Source organism: Labeo rohita, unplaced genomic scaffold (assembly GCF_022985175.1).
Source record: "Labeo rohita strain BAU-BD-2019 unplaced genomic scaffold, IGBB_LRoh.1.0 scaffold_702, whole genome shotgun sequence".
Classification (NCBI taxonomy): domain Eukaryota; kingdom Metazoa; phylum Chordata; class Actinopteri; order Cypriniformes; family Cyprinidae; genus Labeo; species Labeo rohita.
In genome coordinates this window covers 1-24,067 of record NW_026129637.1, presented here as the reverse complement: position 1 = coordinate 24,067, position 24,067 = coordinate 1, and the positions used below count along the sequence as shown (strand labels likewise).

Genomic DNA, 24,067 nt, shown 5'->3' with positions numbered 1-24,067 from the left:
AGAGTATTTCACAAAGCGTTTCAGTGCTAAAACTAGCTCCTAAATCTGTGAAATGTTAGGAGTAGTGAAGAGAACTAATAAATCACAAGACCAAATCACAAACTATCCTCCCTGCTGAAAAAAACAAAAACAAAAACAACAAAAACAAAAAAAAAAACCCATCAAAAATTCTAATTACAAATTGTTTCTATTGTGTTTTTTTTTTCAGCAGAGTTACAATGGCTGTTGCCAGCAATCTTTCTCGGAACATAACATTTTATTAACATGCTGCATTTATTTGCACACATACGTTTCCCTATGCATCTTTTTTGGTTTTGGAGGTTATCCCAACTTCAAATTTTACTTGATTATATCCTTGTTTTTTTGCTGGGCAAGAAGTAACAGCTGTTTTTGCTTCCAGTTTGGTTTTCTTTCATGTTTGCATGCATGTCTTACTATCAGCCATGATTATTCTACTCTGTTGATTAAAAGGCTGTTTATGTGCATATCCGATAATTGTTTACAATAAACACACATGTAAGAGTCTGACAATCAGCTGAACATATACTTGTTTAATTGGTGACACTTAGCCTGCATTTAAAAAATATTTGAACGTGGCAACATTTTTATTTATAAACCTTTATTTGAATATGGCAACATAATATTGTGCTCTACAATATTTCTATGAATAAATCTCTGACAGAGACCCCTCCCCAATCAGCCAATCACTGTGTGCATAGTTAATAAGCATGCTGACATCATCCATAGCAACGAGGTCAACCCCGCCCTTACTCTTTGCTTAAGACTTTCTCTCTATGCCTTAGTAAAAGTTCGTCTCTGCAGCTTTGTGAATAGGTTTTAAGAGAGAACTTGTAGCTAAAAACTTGTACGCCTATTTAGGAGAACTATTAGTGGTAAGATAAAACGTTTTGTGAACACTGGCCCTGAAATATAAAAGCTCTAGGGGCTTAAATGAGTCAGGCCCCATCGGGATGAAATGCAGGTCAATTAAGGATTCGAATACAGGACTGACAACCATATTCTGATGAGGTTTAGCATGAAAAGAAAACAAGAAAACATTTTTATCCATCCCACAGTCTTGTAAGTCCATTAACTGATTGTCTTTTTTCGGTAATATTTTTATTATTGTTGTTATTATTATTGGCCTATAATTATTGGTTATATTTTTATATTCATTTTTTCCCTTTCATTTCAAACTCTTTACTTAACATTGTGAATAGTTTTGTAAATAATAGCCTACTGTAAATCCTCGACATGCCAATAAAGCTTTGATTATGCTATATGACTGGGAATTTTACTGGAATGCCATTGAATTTAACAGATTTTATTTTATTTCAGCTAATTAATAGACTATATAAACACTATAGGCTGCGTCTGAAAGCCTAGACAGCTGACTTGCGCCTTATCAGTCAATGACTTTACCAGCAGCGTTTTTGCATGAAAGCACCTCATGAAACTGTTTTCAGACAGGCTTCTGAGGCAGTGTAATGCTTTAATGATCTACAAAAAAAAAAAAAAAAAAGAACGAGTTTTGATGATAATGAAACAAATATTTAATTACTATAATACGGATTTCTCACTGGAGATATCATCAAAAGAAAAAAAGAGAGAAAAAAAAATAGTCAGACACATACATTTACACACAAACTAACCACCAAATGCAACTTTCAGATGCCATCTTTATTTTTTTTTAACTCAACCGTCACAGAATAAAACGCACAGAATTGTGTGATATCAAAGGCAGCGATGGATACATCTATGCTGCCTTCAGAATTCGATCAGAAGAAGGTACCTCTGGAGTCAGGAAGTGAAACCGAATTTGTATTCAGATGTGCCTTGATGCCTTCCTGCCTTGGAATGCTGCCTCTGAAGGAGGAATTTTTGAGCTTTCGGACGCAGCCTATAGTGTTTCATAGAAGAGTGAATCATTCACATAGTTTCATTTGTAAATAAAAACACGCTCATTTATCGTCACACGCAGGCATAAATACAATCATAAAATCTAAACTTTATTGGCATAATTGTCAGGCATTTACAGTATTTGCTAAATATATGGTAGCAAATATTAACATATACAGAACATGAATTAGGTAAAGTGATACACAATAGATGTAAAAATATAGCCCTAGGCAGTTGTTATATATTATTATTATTATAATTTAATAACTGGCTAGGGATATATTTTGTAAATGCCTGACAATTATGACAATAAAGTTTTGACTTTATGATTGTATTTATGCCAATGTGTGACAGTAAATTAATGTGTTTTCATTTAAAAATGAAACTACATGAATGATTCATTCCACAATGAAACACTATACAATATTTATAATTATAATCTATTCATTAGCCAAAATAAAATGAAATACATGTTAAATTCATCCTTTAAATGGCATTCCAGTAAAAATTCCAGTCATATAGCATAATCAAAGCATTAATGACATGTCGAGCATTTACAGTAGGCCATCATTTACATTGATAACGTTAAGTAAAGAGATCAAATGAAGGGAAAAAAACTAATATATAAAATATAACCAGTAATAATAGGCTAATAATAATAATAATAATAATATACAAATATTACAGGAAAAAATGGATGGATACAATTAAAATATTGGATAAATGGATAAAATATTAAATATTACATGTTATTCATGATAAAAAAAAAAAAAAAAAAGTGGTTCCCGTAACATAAGAAGTTGTGGCCACAAGAAATAGATGTCGTTCTCTCAACATAGCTCAACGTGACCACGACTTAAGGATGTCCTTACCTCAGCAAAATGATCCTATGGCCATGACATAATATGTTGTTCTCACGAGTTAATATGACATACCCACAAATTAATATCTCGTGGCCACAACAAAATTAAGTGAACTGAACATGTCCCCTCCTGGTCACCGTAGATTTTTGAGATGTTACTCCACTCTCATATGTTTGCTATAATAGTTTAATGCTTTAATGGGAATGTCAAAAGCTGTTTTGAATTACTTTTATGTTTCTCTGAGGTCAAAAAGTCTTGTGTAGGAGCCCTGGAATATTTCCTTGTTGGGGGCCTTGGGGCAAGAACGGTTGAGAACCATGTTATCTTCAGGCAATACTGTATTTTAATACTGTTTTTTAATAATTTCCCCATCTAAACTAAGAGACTAAGAGAGTCAGAGAACATTTAAAGAACTACACAGGGGCTTTTGTATGGCAGTGGTGCTATAAAGCACCTCAAAACCCCCCAAAGAACCACTGTAGGTCCCCACAGAAGTGAAGGTGCGGCTCCTCACCACATAATCAAATCAGTGCATACAAATATTGTGCCATTTGCTATAGTTTATTTTGCATTAAACCTATTTTCTGCCCTCTGTATAAAACAATGAATTTGTCTTTTACAAATGGGAGTACAACGAATTCATGACAATTTTTTTCATTAAGCTAACTATAAATGTAAAAAAGTGAAAAAAGTTCTTAAAAAGCATCTAGTAAAGAAACACAATAACTTACACGATCTCTACATTTATTATCAATGTCATCTATTTCATTATTTGTATATGCATAACAAACCAGATATTTAAACGTTTCCAGTCGTGACTGGATTAAAAAATGATCCAAACATATAATGCAGTGCAGTCCAATGAAGATTGAGAGATGAACAAATAAACGTTCCTCAAAAGATGTGAGATGTTTTGAAGGCTTGGGAAGATCATTCCTTTACTGAGGAACTGTGAAAGTAAAACTTCTGGAAACAAACGTTCCTCAGAAGATCCTGAAGATCAGGTTTGAGACTCACTGATTTTTCTAACAAATGATTTGTGGGGAACCAAGTAAAGTCAAGCTGCTTCAGTCCAGTAAGTGTTCGTCTGGAAATAATTTTTTTTCTCTTATGTTTACAGCAAAAAGGCAATACAGGCAATAATAATTAATTGCATAAGTGAGAAAATATATGTTAAATGCATCTGTAATCAAGTCTAATCAAGTGGACAGTCACCAGGAAATGAAATATTCTATAAGTGACTTGACTTGGCTCGTGAAGATCGACTGTGACTTGACTCGGCTCGTGACAATCAGCAGTGACTTGACCTGGCTCGTAAAGATCAACAGTGACTTGACTTGGCTCGTGGGGATCAGTAGTGACCTGACCTGGCTCATGAAGAACGACTGTGACTTGACTTGACTCATGGAGATCAGCAGTGACTTGAGTTGGTTCAGGAACGACAGCTCTGACTTGACTTGGCTCAGGAACGACAGCTGTAACTTGACTGGACTCGGGAAACACGGCTGCAACTTGACTTGACTCGGAAACTTGACTGGACTTGGGAACAACAGCTGTAACTTGACTTGACACAGGAACAACAGCTTTAACTTGACTTGACTCTGTTATGGCAGCAGTGACACGACGGAGCTTTGTTTTCGCCGCCATCTTATGACCGGGCTCCGCTGTCACTGCCATAGCATGAATGCGCTCCGGCGCAGCTGCCATCTTGAGAACGGGCTTCGTTGTAACCGCCATTACGTGAATGCCATTTCACGGGCGGGTTACACAGCCGGTGTTACCGCGATGTCGGTAAACGATGAGCCCACAGCCAATAAAGCAAAGTCCAAACGGTGAGCAAGTGAGGAACGCGGACCCTCGCGTCGGAGTTGCGAACTCAGAGGCTGGTTCACGCCGTCACAAAAAATCTCAACTAGAATACAGTCCGGGAGGTTGGAATGGTTTGCTACAGCCAAAAACTTGCAAACGTGTTGCTCGAGTGACCGCGGGCCTTGTTTCAGTCTGAATGATGTTCTTGTGATGTCCATACCTGTGCAGAGTTCGCCTGAAAAGCTGCTGGATCCTTTTTGGACTGAGTATTCTGTAACGTGGGGAGGGAGACGAGGGCGAGCGGATCCAAACGCAAAGCTTTATTCATAGGGCGAGACAAAGACATGGTCGAACAGGCAGAGTCAAACAGTAACAAACAGGTATGTGGGGGCGAGACACAAGAATAGTCCGTGAAGCAGGTGAGGGTCGATCAGCGGCGAAACATAATCCATACAGCGAGGCAGAGGGGTCATCCGTACAACGAGCGAGTAGTCCAAGAGGCAGGCAGCGAGACAGACGAAACGAGATGACCAGGTGAGAAAGCTAAACTAAGGGAACTCGGGAACTAGGAAACTCGGGAACTAGGAAACTCAGGAACTAGGAAACTCGGGAACTAGGAAACTCAGGAACTAGGAAACTAGGGGACGACTATGTAAAGCTGCTAGCACTAGGAGAGCGCTAAACGCAACGAACACAGTTCTCCACAATACTACGGTGAGTCACAGGGGAAAAGTCCAGGGCTTAAATAGCGCTTCTGACTGGCCACAGGTGTTGGCGCAATCAGCGCAATGGGTGATGGGAGAAGTAGTCCGGGGTGCAGTGCAACAGTCTGTGTGATGTGACAGGGCGAGAGCGTCATCTGGTGGTGAGCGGACCGAAGGTCACCGACCAGATTCATGACAATAAACTAGCAGTGTTTGTGTGAGTTTTTTTTTTTTTTTTTGTTAATGGGTAATGACTTTAAAGTTTCTATAAAGGTAGTCTGTCATCTCTAGATCACATCGGACAAGTCTTTCTGTCAACCTAAACCTAAACCTTTTTAATACTATCTGTATAACACAATGAATTTGTCTTTTATAAATTCATGACAATGTTCTACATTAAGCTACCCATAAACATTAGAAGAATTTTAGAAGAAAAAAGCATCTAGTGAAATGGCAAGCTATTTTTAAAGGAGAAGTCCACTTCCAGAACAAAAATTTACAGATGTACTCACCCCTTTGTAATCCTAGATGTTCATGTCTTTCTTTCTTCAGTCGTAAAGAAATTATGTTTTTTTGAGGAAAATATTTCAGGATTTTTCTCCATATAATGGACTGATATGGTGCCCCGAGTTTGAACTTCCAAAATGCAGTTTAAATGCAGCTTCAAACAATCGCGATGATATTGAAATGATTTTTGAAGTTGAGGGAGAAAATGAGTTTTTCAACATACCCTAACTGTCTTGAGTCAGAATACATAGAGTTCAGGGAGAAAAAGGCAGGATGAGCGTTTGAGATTAAAAAGTATTTAAATTGTATATTTTTTTTTATGAAAAAAAACTGATCGTTGCGCTACATAAGACCCTTCTTCCTTGGCTGGGATCGTTTACAATCACATTTGGGATCGTTTGAAGCCGCATTTAAACTGCATTTTGGAAGTTCAAACTCGGGGCAGCATATCAGTCCATTATATGGAGAAAAATCGTGAAATGTTTTCCTCAAAAAACAATTTCTTTACGACTGAAGAAAGAAAGACATGAACATCTTGGATGACAAGGGGGTAAGTACACTATCTGTAAATTTTTGTTCTGGAAGTGGACTTCTCCTTTAAAACATTTGCTGCATGAAAATACAATTTCTCAGTATAAACAACATGTCTAGGGAAAAAAAAAAGTACATCTCTTGGATTTTTTCCTTATAACAGTGAAAACTAAACTTATAAAATACTGTCATTAATAGAAACTGTAAAGGGTTCACTTTTAATGGATATGGGTGTCACACCCCTGTGGACTGTTTTGTTGGTTTCTCCCTCTTGTGCCCATATTTGGTTGTTCCTGTTTCCTGTCCTCGTTTAGTCATTATGAGTTAACCTTGCATCATCTGTGTCTCAATTTAGTTCATCGTTATCACCTGTCTTTATAAGTTGCATTTAGTTCTGTGTTTGTCGTCTGGTCTCGTCTACGTGTACGTCACCGTCACCGTCACCCTGCCTGTGGATTTACCTGTTTCGGAACTACCTGTGGATTATAATAAAGACTTTATCTTTAACCTTCGTCTTCGTTCACCCCTTACTCACACGATAACGTGACAGAAGACCGGACCTTAAAAAGTTAAGCGGCATGTTTACCCCGCGTTTTGTTTTTTTTCATCTTGTTCAGTGTTTTATTTGTATTTTTTTTTTTTTTTTTTTTTTTTTTGTCATGGATGACCCGGCCGTCCTCGTCCTCCTGCTGGAGCAGGGGGACCGCTCTTTCGAGGACCACACCACGGACTTCGTGTTTCTGGCCAACTGCACAAACTATCCGGACAACTGCCTCTGCTCTTTCTATTTTGCTGGACTGAACACCACCACACGAGCGCAGTTGTCCGGGGAGGGTCCTCGAGAGAGCCTCGCCACCTATGTTGAGTGGGTGCTGGTGTCCTGCAACTCTTCGTTGACCGTGGACTTCACGGATGACGACACCAGCCCCACTCTTGACCCAGAGCCCAGCCAACCGGGGACGGAGAGCCAAAGCCCTGCGCGACCGACGAGCCATCGCCAAGTACAGCAACAGAGCTGAGGATCGCCCCAGAGCCAGAGCCCGTCACGTCCGACCAGGTGCGAGAGCCGGCTACAATGCATGCGAGGGAGGAAGTTACAGTGGAGCGTAAGGATGCCAAGGAAGGCCCCACCCACTGCACCTCCTCTGAGGGTGAGCTTGGTCAGTCGTCGTTCTGCCATCGCCTCAGGACTCCACTCCTCTGGCTGCGCCTCGTCGCTTCGTCCCACTGGCTCCAATCTAATGTAACATTCAGATTTTGTTAGTTAATGGCCAGTGATTGGTTAATGAGCTTTGGGAGTCAGTCAGGAAAATGAACTGAAATTAACAGTCTCTGTTGATTGTGTGACTGTGACGTCTCTATAGCGGCTCCTTATTCACCATCAGCTGATCCTGAGGAAACTGGACTGACGTCTAAATACTGAGAGTCCTACAAAAAAAAAAAAAAAACACACAGACAGTCACATATGAGTATGAGACATTACTGCTGTCACATCACATCAGCAGATCCATTTCAGAAAAAAAAACACAGTATATTCATATTACAGCCAGAGAAATGAATGGACTGATCATAGATTAATAACAGTGAATGATCAACAACTACTATCACTTAGAAACTCTGTAAGAGATTAAAGTATTGATAAATCAGTCACTTCACAGAATTAAACACAGTTTAAAGTAGAGACTAAACTGGAGCTAAATTATTATCTTATATTCTCCAATAACACACACAGGAGGTCTGTTACTCAACATAGAAACTTTAAATAAACAAACACTCACAATAGGATAATGTCTCCAGTTTATAATGTGGATCATTCTTCAGATCAGAGAGTAACTTCCTACTAGAATCTCCTAATTTATTCCATGACAGATCCAAGTGTCTCAGGTGTGAGGGGTTTGATCTCAGAGCTGAAGCCAGAGCAGCACAACCTTCATCTGTGACACCACAATTAATCAACCTGTAGAGAACAATGACACAATGTGAATTGTAGTTGAAGTGTCTGTAGTTTTGTTATTGACTCTGGTCTCAGAGCAGGAAAGGAGATATAATGACAAGCATTGCCACAAACTGCTGCTGATAGAATGAGATTTATGCATGTTGATGCTCAGTGGTGCTGTTTGAAACTGTCATGTGCTTCAGGACTGAACAGACACACAGAGCTGAATGTGAGATATTGTTTCATAGTGATATAAGGACGGATCTGTCTGGAGAAACAGTCACTTGCACCTCTAATAAACACCTACAGGAGGACATTTGCTTCACAGGAGCCACGTGTTCCCCATTACATCTCATTTATTAACTCTTGTGATCAAACACTTGATCATTGTGTCATGTTTGGTCTCATCTGTTGAACTCAATAAAGATTCTCAAGGTTTTAATGTATAAAGTCAGAACTCTTGCCTACACATGCACTGAGATCATGTCATGTGAACTTTTCTTCTGGCTCATCACTTATTTACCTCCATCTTAATTGTCTTTGGTGTTTATATTCCACTTTAACTTTGTTTTAATTAAATAATGCTTTTCTCAGGATAGAAGACAGGGATGAGCAAGGGATGGGATCAGTCCTGGAGGATCACTGTCCTGCAGAGTTTAGCTCCAACCCTGATTAAACTCACCTGCCTGTAACTTTCTAGTGATCCTGAAGACACTGATTAGCTGGTTCAGCAAGGCTGGATTAACAGACACGGATCCAGCCAAAATATCACTCTCCCCGAAACACAATTTCAACTGAGGGGGTCTTTAAATCGGTGGTTCAGGTGTGTTTCATTGGGGTTGGAGCTAAACTCTGCAGGGCTGTGGCCCTCCAGGACAGAGTTTGCTAATCCCCAATATTAGAGGAACATGAAAATGATGATAGAGCAACAAATAAATATATAAATAAAACAAAAACACTGCTTGTTGTTTCTTTATATCAATGATAATGATAAACACTGAATTGATTAAACTTTCATTCACTCATTGATCACTCTAGTATTGAGTTAAAACTAAACACATTCTGACTCTTGTCTGTTCAAATCTAAATCTCTGGAATATTCATCCTCTGCAGTAAGTCACAGAGGCTCTGGATTACTATTTTACACATTATCTGAAAGTTCATTATTGATCAAACTATCACAAGCAAAGTTCCAGGAGCAGCAGGTCATGTGATGTAATGGAAAATAATGAAATGAACTTAATCAGAGTCATTTCTGCTGAAATTTAGTGTGTTTACTGAACATTGCTGATTTTATTTTTAGAATTGACATTAAAGGATGTTTTAGAGAGGATCTTACTCCAGTGTTATCAGTTTACAGTGATGATTCTGTAGTACATCAGAAAGCAGCTTCACTGAATCTCCTAGTTTATTCCACGACAGATTCAGTTGTCTCAGGTGTGAGGGGTTTGATCTCAGAGCTGAAGCCAGAGCAGCACAACCTTCATCTGTGACACCACAATCAATCAACCTGTAGAGAACAATGACACACTCTTCACTCTCTCAGTTAAGATCAATTCAGTTGTGAATCCATTATTAAAGATAAAGTACAAACTTAGAGCACAAATCAAAATGTTTAAAGGGATCATCGGATGCCCATTTTCCACAAGTTGATATGATTCTTTATGGTCTTAATGAAAAGTCTCTAATATACTTTGATTAAAAATTCTCAATGGTTTTGTAAAATAACACCCTTTTTACCTTGACAAAATCAGCTCTGCAAAAATCATCTCATTCTAAGGGGTTGTTCCTTTACATGCAAATGAGCTCTGCTCACCATTTGTTTGCTCTTCTCTCTGTGGAAAGACGGTCTTGTTTAAATTAGTTTTGCATTTAGCCGCTAAACTTCCTAACTACCACGTTATAAGGAAAGGCTTGTAAAAGATTCATGAAAAAACATTTATACTCACTTCTGCTGTAAGTGAAGCATGAATCCATTTAAGTCCTACATCGACGGATATATGTAGATCGGGACCAGCATTCCCTTCACAAACAAACGTAATCTACTGCATGTTCAGCGGCTCAGATGTCGGGAGTAAATGACGACCACTATGTTCATTATTACATCCAGCAACACAACAGTCAATCGCTCAATCAGAGATATTCTTTTCTTAAATTACATCCCTTTACCGGCATCAAAACATGGAAAGTTACTGGACTGTGACAGCTTATTTTTATTTTAAGAGCTCATGTCAATCAACTATCTTGGGAGCGGCCTTTTGTCTGTGTGATGGCACACCGATAGGCATTTGTAAATAGATTATCGATGGGTTTTGGGGATATTATTTTTACAGATTAATTAAAAACCACTGCATGGATTTTTATCATTATAGGGTAGATTTGTACATACACTGCCAACACACATTAATGTTCAAACAACATGAAAAAGTGAACTTAGCATCCGATGACCCCTTTAAAGGATTATTTTAAGTTTTTAACATTGTTTACAGGTCTGTCTAGGGTTTTAAATATGCTTAAGAGACGAAAACCATGAGACAAATTCATCAGTCAACACTATTGCTGAGTATTTTCTTAAAACTGCAGTCTACCAAAGACAGTCTCAAAAATATGGTTTGGTTGCTGTTTCCATGTAACCTGTAATCTAAATCTGGTTACATGGATTAAATTAGTTGTAAACTCTGCTTTAAAAGTGTGCAAAATATGTTTTTGTGATAACTTTTAAAAACTGTTTATGTGACTTTGATTTAAGAATATGGAATACATGGATGGCATTTGTAATGGCAAAATTGCCGGTTCTCTCTCATAATGCAAACATATTCAAGTCTGTGAATATGTATAGAATAACTTTTGCTGCTGAATTATCCACTAACCTAGTTTATAATATATTTTTGTCATAGATTATGAATATACATATATTTTTCATATTTAGTGTTTTATTTCATTTTTCTTTGTAATGAATTATTCTGTATTTTATTGAATGTGAATCAGTGATTCTCAGTTCCACAGATATAGAAATTTTATATTGAATTAAGTCTGTGATATCAGAGAGATCTTACCACAGTGTCTCCAGTTTACAGTGAGGATTCTGTAGCACATCAGAAAGCAACTTCACTGAATCTCCTAGTTTATTCCACGACAGATCCAGTTCTCTCAGGTGTGAGGGGTTTAATCTCAGAGCTGAAGCCAGAGCAGCACAAACTTCATCTGTGACACCACAAACACTTAACCTGTAGAAAACAATGACACACTCTTCACTCTCTCAGATCAGATCAGTTTAGTTGTGAATCCATTATTAAAGATAAAGTACAAACTTAAAGCACAAATCAGTGTTTGATGGATCATTGGACTGAGGTCTAAAATGTCACAGAACACAAAATTGTTTACAGGTTTCTCCTTCATCACCAAGGATAGTAAAATCTGAGATCACCTGCATTGAGAGATACTGTTTGTATATTGTAATCCAACACAAAACATTACATAAAAACATCCAGCAATTTTCCAATTGGCTTTATCCTCTGCAGGTTGTGGGGGGCTGGAGTTGAGGGACTCCCTGAATGGATGACCAGTCCATCACAGGACTCACAACAGACACACACAAACATTCACACCTGTGGGACATTTTGGATTGTAGATTAAACCCACATAAGGCTGAGAAAGGCCTCTTGGCTCGTGGACTTAAAGCGGGGACCTTTTTGCTGTGACACAACAGTGCTACATTTTAATTGTTTAACCCTTGTGCGTCAATTTATATATATATATATATATATATATATATACATAAAAAATACATATTTTATAAAATAATTTGAACTATATTAAAAAAAAGACAGAAAATCATAGCCATAAATCTAAACAAGTTGTGTTCCAAATTTTAGGTTGATATCTCAAAAAATTAACTTTTAGTAAGATTTTTTTGGGTGGAGCATTAAACTTTTCCCATTAGATTCCAGTGTTGGACAATTGCAACAGGTACAGTGAAGGCAAGATGTGGGAGTAGTCTGTGAAGCAGGCGAGGGTCGATGAATGTCGAACGTAATCCAAGGGGCAAGGAAAAGGGGTACTCTGATAAGCAAGCGAGATGTCCACAAGGCAGGCGGCAAGACAGACGAAACGAGAAGTCCAGGCGAGGAAGCTAAACACTGGGAACTCTGGAACTCAACATGAAACAACAATCCAATAAACCACAATACTCGGTGAGTAACAAGGGGAAGTCCAAGGCTTAAATAGAGAGCCTGATTGGGTACAGGTGTTAGCGCAATCAGCGCGATGGGTGATGGGAAACGTAGTCCGGGGTGTAGTGCAACAGTCTGTGTGATGTGAACTGTTAGTGGGATGCACAGGTGACCTCTGGTGGTGGGCAGACCAGACAGGATTCATAACAGAGCCCCCCCACCAAGGAGCAGCTTCCAGACACTCCACACAAAAAACAATCCAGGGGAACAGTAGGGCGGGGGGCGAGACAAGGCGAGGGTTGAAGGGCGAGGTCCATGTGGAGGACGTGGAGACTGAGGCAAGGCTGGTGGAGCAGAAGCCCACTAGGGCGGACCAGACGGAGCAGGAGCCCACCAGGGAGGAGCAGGAGGCGCAGGAGCCCTCCAGGGCGGAGCAGGAGGCGCAGGAGCCCACCAGGGCGGAGCAGGAGGCGCAGGAGCCCTCCAGGGCGGAGCAGGAGGTGCAGGAGCCCACCAGGGTGGAGCAGGAGGCGCAGGAGCCCACCAGGGCGGAGCAGGAGGCGCAGGAGCCCACGTCATGGACTGGGACCTGGGGAGAACAGGGACAGAAGAGGCAGACAGAGTGACAAGGAGAAAGGCAGGGAGTTCGTTGGCTGCCTTTGTGGCCGTGACAGGACAGGCAGAGAGTTCGTTGGCGGCCTTCGTGGCCATGACAGGAGGAGCAGAGAGTCCAAACACGGCCGGAATAGGACGGACAGAGAGTTCAGTGACGGCCTCCATAGCTGTGACAGGAGGAGCATAGAGTTCAAACATGGCCAGAACTGTACGGACAGAGAGCTCATAAACGGCCTTCATAGCCGTGACAGGAGGAGCTGAGAGTTTATACATGGCCTCCATGGCCGCAACGGGACGGGGTGAGAGTTCATAAACGGCCTCCGTGGCCGGTTCAGGACTAGGCATGAGTACGCAGACTAGATGTGTGTTATTGAGTGCTACCACCCTGCAGGGAGTTATAGCAGACGTCCCCGTTTTGTGAGGTTTCGCAGCCTGAGCCACCACCTCCGTGGAAACCGTGGCGGGCATCACAGCTGCTGGGGATGCCGCAGTTAACGCTGCCACCTCCAGAGGCTCTGCAGCGAAAGCCGCCACCTCTGGAGACTCAATGGTGGTATCCAATGCCCCTTTAGGAGGTTCTGCAACCAGAACTGCCACCTCCGGGGGAACTGGCGCAGACTCGCAGTCAGACGAGGTTTCAGAAGCAGACTTGTGGACAGACGAGATCTCTGGAGCAGATTCGTGGACAGACGAGGCCTCTGGGGCACAGTGTGCAGCCCACACATACCAAATGGCTATCGCCATTAGGGGAAAGCAGGAGCAGATGGCAGGACCTCTTTAACTGTTGGGTTTAAAGGCGCTGATGCTACTGGGATGCTTGCAGCCCGCACAGACACTAGTGGTGGGTCCAACACGCTGGCCATCATGATAGGTCGTGACCTTGGGGTGTCAGACGAGACATGGGGAGGCTCTGGGACGTCAGACGAGACGTGACAAGGCTCTGAACGGTCAGACGAGACGTGACAAGGCTCTGGACGATCAGCCGAGATGTGACTTGACTCTGGACGACCAGGTGGGACGTGACTTGACCCAGGAACAACAGCAATAACTTGACTTGGCTCATGAAGATCAGCAGTGAGTTGACTTGGCTCATGAGGATCAGCTGTGACTGGACTTGGCGCATGGAGATCAGCTGTGACTGGGCTTGGCTCATTGAGATTAGCTCTGATTTGACTTGGCTCATGGAGATCAGCTGTGATATGACTTGGCTCATGAAGATTGGCTGTGGCTTTGTTTGACTTAGGAACAACAGCTGTGACTTTGCTTGACTGAGGAACGACAGCTATAACTTGACTGGACTCGGGAACCACAGCTGTAACTTGGCTGGACTTGTGAACAACAGCCGTAACTTGAATGGACTCAGGAACCACAGCCGTAACTTGACTGGACTTGGGAACAACAGCTGTAACTTGACTGGACTTGGGAACAGCAGCTGTAATTTGACTGGACTCAGGAACCACAGCCGTAACTTGATTGGACTCGGGAACAACAGCTGTAACTTGACTGGACTCGGAAACAACAGGTGTAACTTGACCGGACTTGGGAACAACAGCTGTAACTTGACTGGACTCGGAAACAACAGGTGTAACTTGACTGGACCCAGGAACAACAGCTGTAACTTGACTTGACTCGGGAATAACAGCTGTAACTTGACTTGACTCTGGTGTGGCAGCAGTGACACGACGGAGCTTTGTCTTCGCCGCCATTTTGTGAACGAGCTCCGCTGTCGCTGTCATTGTCATTACATGAGTGCGCTCCGGCGCAGCCGCCATTTTGAGAACGGGCTCCGTTGTAGCCGGCATTACGTGAGCGTGCTCCAGTGTGGCCGCCTTTTCACGAGCGTGACTCAACACCGGAGTAGTGACCATTATACAAGAATGTCCCGGGGTTTGTGGTGGACTAAACTTCGCGGCTGACCCAACCGTGATGTCGCGTTCCTCATCCGCGACACCCACAGTGAAAGACGAGCCAACAGTCAATAAAGCATAATCCATGAATTGGGCGAGAGATGAACACGTCTAAGTCTTGCCTTTAACGGTTCATTTATACCATCGCAGAAAATCTGTATTAAAATACAGTCCGGAAGATCAGAATAGTTCGCAATGGCCAGAAATTCACAAACATGTTGCTCAAGTGTTCGTGGGCCTTGTTTTAGTCTGAAAAGTAGGACCAGTGTCCATCGGAAAAGCTGCTGGATCCTTTTGAGACCGAGTATTCTGTAACGTTGAGAGGGAGACGAGAAGCGAGCGGATCCATACGCAAGCTTTTATTAGAAGGACATGACAAAAACATGGTCAAAAACAGGCAGGGTCGGACAATAGCAACAGGTACAGCGAAGGCAACACATGTGAGTAGTCTGTGAAGCAGGCGAGGGTCGATGAATGGCGAACGTAATCCAGGGGTCAAGGCAAAGGGGTACTCCGATAAGCAAGTGAGATGACCACAAGGCAGGCAGTGAGACAGACGAAACGAGAAGACCAGGTGAGGAAGCTAAACACTGGGAACTTGGGAACTAGGGAACTAGGGAACTCAACGCGAAACAACAATCCAATAAACCACAATACTCAGTGAGTAACAAGGGGAAGTCCTAGGCTTAAATAGAGAGCCTGATTGGGTACAGGTGTTAGCGCAGTCAGCGCGATGGGTGATGGGAAACGTAGTCCGGGGTGTAGTGCAACAGTCTGTGTGATGTGAACTGTTGGGATGCACAGGTGACCTCTGGTGGCGGGCAGACCAGACAGGATTCATAACAATGAAAGTCTATTAACAAATATTGCATAAATTTATAGTTAAATAGCCCTGGGATTAAAAATTGCAGTTTTAATAGGTTTTAATGAGGACATGTTTGTCCTTAAGGTATTGAGAGAAACTATTTTTTATACTTAGTGTAAAATAGCTTTATTAAAGGAAATGAGGGTGAAATATTTAAATTTCAATAAAAATACACACCTGTGCCAAAATTTATGCAGTTGGCATTAACACAGGCAAAATAATAATAATAAAAAAAAATAAATAAATAAAAAAAAAACTGAAAAAGTCAAAGTCCATAAAGTCGCACAATATTTTCTTTCTGCACATTTTGATTAACAGTCAGAAAAAAAGTATTCTGTTTGCAAACAATATCATCTTTTTTTTTTTTCTTTTTTGTCACTTGTCATTGTGTTTTTTGACTTGTTTTTTGTTTAGAATTGCCATTGTGTTTAAATTTGTTGTTTTGTTTTTGGATTTGTAATGTTGTTTTCAAAATTGTAATTTATTTTGCACTTCACATACAGTATACTTTACAGTGTTTCATGTATGATCTTACCATATTTTCTCCAGTTTACAGTGAGGATTTTGTAGTACATCAGAAAGCAGCTTCACTGAATCTCCTAGTTTATTCTTAGACAGATTCAGTCGTCTCAGGTGTGAAGGGTTTGATCTCAGAGCTGAAGCCAGAGCAGCACAACCTTCATCTGTGACACCACAATCACTCAACCTGTAGAAAACAATGACACACTTTTCACTCTCTCAGATCAGATCAGTTTAGCTGTGAATCCATTATTAAAAATAAAGTACAAATTGAAAGCACAAATTCAATATTTTTGATGGATCATTGTTCTGAGGTCTAAAATATCACAGAAAAACCAAAGTCTTAATCAGTCTTAAGCAGGATAAATAATATTTATTATATGCACTACTTCTCTATTTTATGCAAAATGTTAGTCTTATGCAAAATCTGTCATAATTGATGACACTATTCACTACATAGCACATGTGAGTCATATATGATCTTACCACAGTTTCTCCAGTTTACAGTGAGGATTCTGTAGTACATCAGAAAGCAGCTTCACTGAATCTCCTAGTTTATTCCCAGACAGATCCAGTTCTCTCAGGTGTGAGGGGTTTGATCTCAGAGCTGAAGCCAGAGCAGCACAACCTTCATCTGTGAGGCCACAATCACTCAACCTGTAGAGAACATTGACACACTCTTCACTCTCTCAGATCACATCAGTTTAGTTGTGAACATATTATTAAAGATAAAGTACAAAAATGAGGTCTAAAATGTCACAGAGCACAAAACTGTTTACAGGTTTCTCCTTCATCACAAAGGATAGTAAAATCTGAGATCACCTGCATTGAGAGATATTGTTTGTATATTGCGGTCTATTATAAAAAATATTAGATAATAACATTCAGCAATTTTACAATTTGCTTTATCCTCCGCAGGTTTGTGGGGGGCTGTCGGGTCACAGGTGAGGGACTCCCTGAACGGATGACCAGTCCATCACAGGACTCACAAACAGACACACACATTCACACCTGTGGGACATTTATAGTGTCTAATTCACCTTCTGCATGTTTTTGGATTGTAGAGGAAATCCACATGAGGTTGAGAGAGGCCTCCTGGCTTGGGAACTCAAAGCAGGGACTTTTTTGCCCCATGTAATAACGCATTCATTGTTTATGATTATTACAGTAAATGCAGCCTTATTGGGACCCTACTTGTGGCTTTCACTAAAGCCACTCCTACACCTACTCTAACACCTACTAACCCTAACCATGTGTAACCTGTGAAGCTCCATGAAGAGAGACACGGCTTTGAGAATGGTGAAAATATGAGCTGCACATGACTGATCTGCCAGCCTGCCTGATCAATTAGAACAGGGGTCACCAGACCCGGTCCTGGAGGGCTGGTGTCTCTGCAGAGTTTAGCTTCAACCCTAATCAAACACAACTGAACCAGCTAATCAAGGTCTTACTAGGTCTACTTGAAACTTACAGGCAGGTGTGTTGTGGAAAGTTGGAGGTAAACTCTTCAGGACACATGGCCCTCCAGAAACAAGTTTGGTGACCCCTGAATTAGAAGGACTATTAAATAAACATTAGGCCCTTTATTCCCACTATTAAATGTTACGAAACTGGACTGGAGTCTATTGGTTATCCAAATAGGGCATTTCCATCCCAGACTGTTTGAACAAAAAGGAACTACATGTCCCAATATCCTTTGCCATATCTCATTACTGATTGTCCACAGCTGTTTTTCATTTTCTCATTATCTCTGCCTATATAAGCCTGGTGTTTTCAGTCTCTTCTTTGTGAAGTCTTGCATTGTCATACTGTGTTTCCTAGTTCTGGTTTCCTGGTTCTTCGTGTCTTGGTTTTGTTATGACCTTTGCCTGTTATCTCGAATGCGATTGTGGATATATCCTTTAATTAACATCTGCACTTGGATCTTCACCTTTGTGTTCTCGAGCAGTTAATGACAATTAAATACCTGTCAGACACTTTCCATGTTTTGAAAATTTGATTTTTGTTTAACCCTTGTGCATTCATTTAAAAAAGTTACAGATAACACAGAAGTCCACACATGTACAAGAAACAAAGTTGGTCACACAATTATTTCTTTAACTTTCTGTAAATCTTGATTGAGATCAGAAAAAAGCATTCCCTTTGCAAACAATGCCTACTTTTTCCATTTTGACACTTGTCATTGTGTTTTCTGACTTGATTTGTGTTTAGATTTGCCATTGTGTTTAAATTTGTTGTTTTGTTTTTGGTTTTGTAAAAATTGTAATTTGCACTTCACATACAGTATACTTTACATTGTGTCATGTATGATCTTACCAGAGTTTCTCCAGTTTACAGTGAGGATTCTGTAGAACATCAGAAAGCAGCTTCACTGAATCTCCTAGTTTATTCTTAGACAGATTCAGTTGTCTCAGGTGTGAGGGGTTTGATCTCAGAGCTGAAGCCAGAGCAGCACAACCTTCATCTGTGACGCCACAATAACTCAACCTGTAGAGAACAATGACACACTCTTCACTCTCAGATCAGATCAGTTTAGCTGTGAATCCATTTTTAAAGCACAAATCAATATGTTTAATGGATCATTGGACTGAGGTCTAAAATTTTATTACAGAACAACCAAAGTCTTATTCAAGCAGAATAAATAATATTTATTTTATGCACTACTATCTCTATTTTATGCAAATTGTCAGTCTTATGCAAAATCTGTCTTAATTGATGAGACTATTCACTACATAGCATGTGTGAGTCATATATGATCTTACCACAGTGTCTCCAGTTTACAGTGAGGATTCTGTAGTACATCAGAAAGCAGCTTCACTGAATCTCCTAGTTTATTCTTAGACAGATCCAGTTCTCTCAGGTGTGAGGGGTTTGATCTCAGAGCTGAAGCCAGAGCAGCACAACCTTCATCTGTGACACCACAATCATTCAACCTGTAGAGAGATGAAAATCATACATGTGAAACACTACAAAACAGCTTTGAAAAATAAATACATAAAAAATAATAATAATAAATTCAAACAACTTGTTACAATGAACAACAACTTGCAATTCCAATATAATTAAATTACATACCATGAGAAAAAAAGTGCACATGCATTTCTTAATGTCAAATTACCCAAGTTTCATGGGCAAATATACACACACAAAAATAGTAAAAATGGATTAAACTGGTTTAACATGTTAAAAAATAATCCACATGCTGGATTGTGAACTTTTAATAAAAATTGGAGTTTAGCTCTTGTCATTCCAAATGCCTTCTGAAAAATGTTCAAACAAATAATTATAATTAACTATCTTGTAGATTTCAATTGTTGTCTTCAGTAGTGTGTGTTCAAGTATGCTGCTGTTTTGCTCCATTAACTGACACATCAGATTTTAGGAGATTTGAGCTGCTGTATATATGAGCTGCTTCTCCACTTGTTTGGTTGCTCTTGATTTCTGCTTGGTCTTTTATACCAGATGAGAAATATTTCAATTCCTTCATTATGTGAATTTTACCATTTTTAACTGGAAAACCTGAATTAATCACATCAACTTCTTTAACTTTGTTTGAATGCCTGAAGAAATCTTTTACAGTGTCACTGTATTGAAAACACATCAAAATGCTGACCACTAAAATAATAGCTACAGCACTTAAGATTTATGAGCTTTTAAGTTTGATTTTCTTAATGTTTTACCAGTGAAGTGATTGTTCTCATTGATACTTACTGAACTGATCTGGATTCTTTAATCACAGGCAGCAACTTCTGAAGAACTTTCATATTTTCAGTCTTATTCTTTCCTTTAACAAATTTATTAAAACAAAACTCATTCAGTTCCTCTTCTGATGTCAACAACACAAAAACTACAGCTGACCACTGAGATGAAGAGAGTTTGGCTTCACTTAAATTTCCAGATGTCAGATACTGTTGTATTTCCTCCACTAGTGAACGATCACCCAGTTCATTCAGACAGTGGAACAGATTGATGGATTTCTCTGGAGAGTCAATGGTCCTGATCTTTTCTTGATGTACTCAGCTGTTTTCTCATTGCTGTCAGATCTGCTTCTTTTCAGCATCATTATTCGTTGTAGGAGAATCTGATGAGACTCCACTGACAAACCCAGAAGGAACCGCAGGAAAAGATCCAGATGTCCATTTTTACTCTGTAGAGCCTCATCCACAGCTCTCTGATGCAGATCAGATAATGAAACATGGTCTGATGAATTTAGTTGAAAAGTCCTTCACTTTAGACCGTAAACTCTGTTTGGTGATTTGGTCAATCACATTTCTGTTGTAGTTTGTCCAGGAGAGGTGCACATATAGAGCTGCTAGATGTTCCTGAATGCTCAGATGAACAAAGCAGAAGACTTTCCCCTGATACAAGCCAAACTCCTCTCTGAAGATCTGAGTGCACAATCCTGAGTACACTGATGCTTCTGTCACATCAATGCCACACTCTCTCAGGTCTTCCTCATAGAAGATCAGGTTGCCTTTCACAAGCTGCTGAAAAGCCACTTTCCCCAGTTTGAGGATCATGTCTTCATCTGTCACCTTCTTCTCATAGTCCTTCTCATGTTTGATGTTGGTCTGAAGGATCAGGAAGTGTGTGTACATTTGAGTGAGAGTCTTGGGAATCTCTCCACTCTCTGCTCGACTCAACATCTTCTCTAGAACAGCGGCTGAGATCCAGCAGAACACTGGGATGTGGCACATGATGTAGAGGCTCCTTGATGACTTCAGGTGTGAGATGATCCTGTCGGCCAGACTCTGATCACTGATTCTCTTCCTGAAGTATTCCTCCTTCTGTGGCTCATTGAAGCCTCGTACCTCTGTCACTCGATGGACACACTCAGAGGGGACGAGATCAGCTGCTGCTGGTCTGGAGGTGATCCAGATGAGAGCAGAGGGAAGCAGATTCCCCACAATGAGGTTCATCAGCAGCACGTCCATTGAGGCTGATTTGCTCTTAAAATCCAGAGACAGACGACACTCATCCAGACCATCAAAGATGAACAACACTTTATATTCATCACTGGATATTTCCATTTCTTTAGTTTCAGGGAAAAAGACATGAAGAAGATCTGAAAGACTGAGTGTTTTGTCCTTCATCAAGTTGATTTCTCTGAAAGGAAGTGGAAATATGAGCTGGACGTCCTGATTCTCTTTCCCTTCAGCCCAGTCCAGGATGAACTTCTGCACAGAGACTGTTTTTCCAATGCCAGCGACTCCCTTTGTCAGCACAGTTCTGATGGCTTTGTCTTGTCCAGGTAAAGGTCTAAAGATGTCATTGCATTTGATGGCTGTGTCCTCTGTTGCTGCTCTCCTGGATTGTGTCTCAATCTGTCTCACCTCATGCTCATTACTGATCTCTCCACTCTCACTCTCTGTGATGTAGAGCTCTGTGTAGATCTCATTCAGGAGTGTTGGGTTTCCCTGCGTCGCTGTTCCCTCATACAGACGCTCAAACTTCTTCATCAGATTTGATCTAAACGTGTTGAGGACTTCATGCCTGGAAAATTAAAATACCACATTATTACATGAGTTACAGAGGTAAATGTACAGAGCAAAATGTCTTTTTTGTTTTCTGTGTTATGAGACACTGAACATATCATAGGGTTTATGAAATGTGTCAGTTATTAATGATGTATTTGAGTAATGTGTGATGATGGATTTCATTACAAAAATCCCAGTTTACCTTACACCAGGATATGTGCTGTCTTGTCGTTGATTCATAGACTGGTCATATTTCTTACAGACAGGTTTTGATACAACTGATCTGTGTTGCAGGACTGACCTTGAATCAAGAATCGAACACTATGACATTGGTGACATTTTTCTTATTACCTTAATAACAGTTGTAACTTTATTAAAAATACACCTGCTCAAGGTCACAACTGTAAAAAAATAAATAAATGGAAATAAACAAATAAGTCTACTCTGTAATCTATGTCTGCTCGTTGTCATTACAATTTCTGCATTCTTTGCCAGACTTTTGCTCTTATTTATTTATTATAGTGTTGTTGTTGACAGTTTAATTTAAAATGTCTTACTATAATTATATCTTTTACAAAACAACTTAATACTTGAGGTTAAACCTTGTGTCATCAGTCTTAAAGTTCATTGGACGAGGCAAAGAAGCATCACTCCTCATAGACACACAGCTGGGCTCTTGTTCTGATTTCTTCTGATGAAAGGAACTATAACAGAGAGCGTGTGAGAACATGGTAATATATCAGATGAAATAATGAAATAATCACATGATAAAACACCATAATAAACATTTCAATTCTGTCTGTTAATGAAATATTGTACCTGAGATTTTGTGGATGACCTATAGACTCGTCACTCTTCAAAAAATTAATTGGACGAGGCAAAGAAGCATCACTCCTCATGGACACACAGCTGGGCACTGGCTCTGATCTCTTCTGATGAACTGAACTATAACAAAGAATCCTTCGATTTACACTGTTAATATTAACATTTGCTTTAAAAAACTTAAGTTATTTCATAGACTCTCTGCCATATGTGTAATATGAATACCTAATAACATAAATTAAATAAAAACACTAGTCACAGCTCTGACTCTGATCTCTTCTGCTGAACAGATTTAATGATGACATTCATTTTTTATAAAGGACCTTTAAAAAATAAAACATTAAAAAAACACTTTATAATATGTATATATGGTCTTAAAAATGTTGAAAAGGTGTTTGTTGTTAAGATTTGGAATCTGGTGACTTTGCTCATACATTCTTTGTTTCGTTCACAGGCAGCATTGAAAAACATCAATGCCTGTTTGGCCGCCTAAACTATTCCCAGAAAAATTTTCTTTCACATGCGACATGGAACAGACAAGGAGCTTCTTTAAACACTTACAGTAAGTGTTTTTTCTCATTTACTATAATATATTTGAAAACATATTGATTTGTAGCAGTATTTATGTACTGTGCACAAACGTTTCTCAGAAAGACATTTGCTTTACTAAGATACAAGAAGTGTCAGGGTTGGGGGGTGATGGGGCAGCTCCCCCAATAACGAGAAACTAGCAATATTTTTACCATGATTAATGGAAGCCTAGAATCAGGCTATTCATTATTTTGAGTCGTTTGGGATGCACACGACCCTCTCACAATATAGAGCTGTCACTTTTGCCGCTCAGAAATGTTCATGCAGTCATGGACTTGTAACCCAAAGGTTGTGGGTTTGAGTCTGTAGCGATACCACGACTGAGGTGAGACTCTTGAGCAAGGCACCAAACTTCCAACTGCTCTGTGTGTGTTTGTTTGTTCACTTCTCACTGCTGTGTGTGTGCACTTGGATGGGTGAAATGCAGAGCGCAAATTCCAAGTATGGGTCACACATCACATCCTTTCCTTTCCTAAGGTCAGCACATGGGTGCAGTTAGCTACATGCTTATTGTGGCTGAGCCCAACTGAACCATCCTCTGGCCCAACTCTTCCAATTGAGCCAGGGACAACAAAACAAACTGCAGCCAAACAGTACAGAACGCGTAGACACCCTTTCAATCATGCAGGAGCGGCATGCGAATCACGGTACACTTTGTGCGCATCCACCAGCACACTCAAGAAGTGTGATAAGATTTGCGCGAGCCATTCCTATCGTGCAGATGATGGTAAAATGTGCAATCTGTTTAAATTCTACAGAGAACATGCCACTTTAAGAGAAATTCGAAAGTCATATCTAAAAAAAGCACATAAACTAAAAGGACTGATGAAAAGACAAGAAAACAATCTTG

The 24,067-nt window shown here is 40.1% G+C and overlaps 1 pseudogene; it reads right to left on the bottom strand.

Moving 5' to 3' along the window:
* Positions 1–7,577: 7,577 nt before the first annotated feature.
* LOC127161644 (NACHT, LRR and PYD domains-containing protein 12-like) lies at positions 7,578–22,828 on the bottom strand (annotated as a pseudogene).
* Between the last annotated feature and the right edge of the window lie 1,239 nt (positions 22,829–24,067).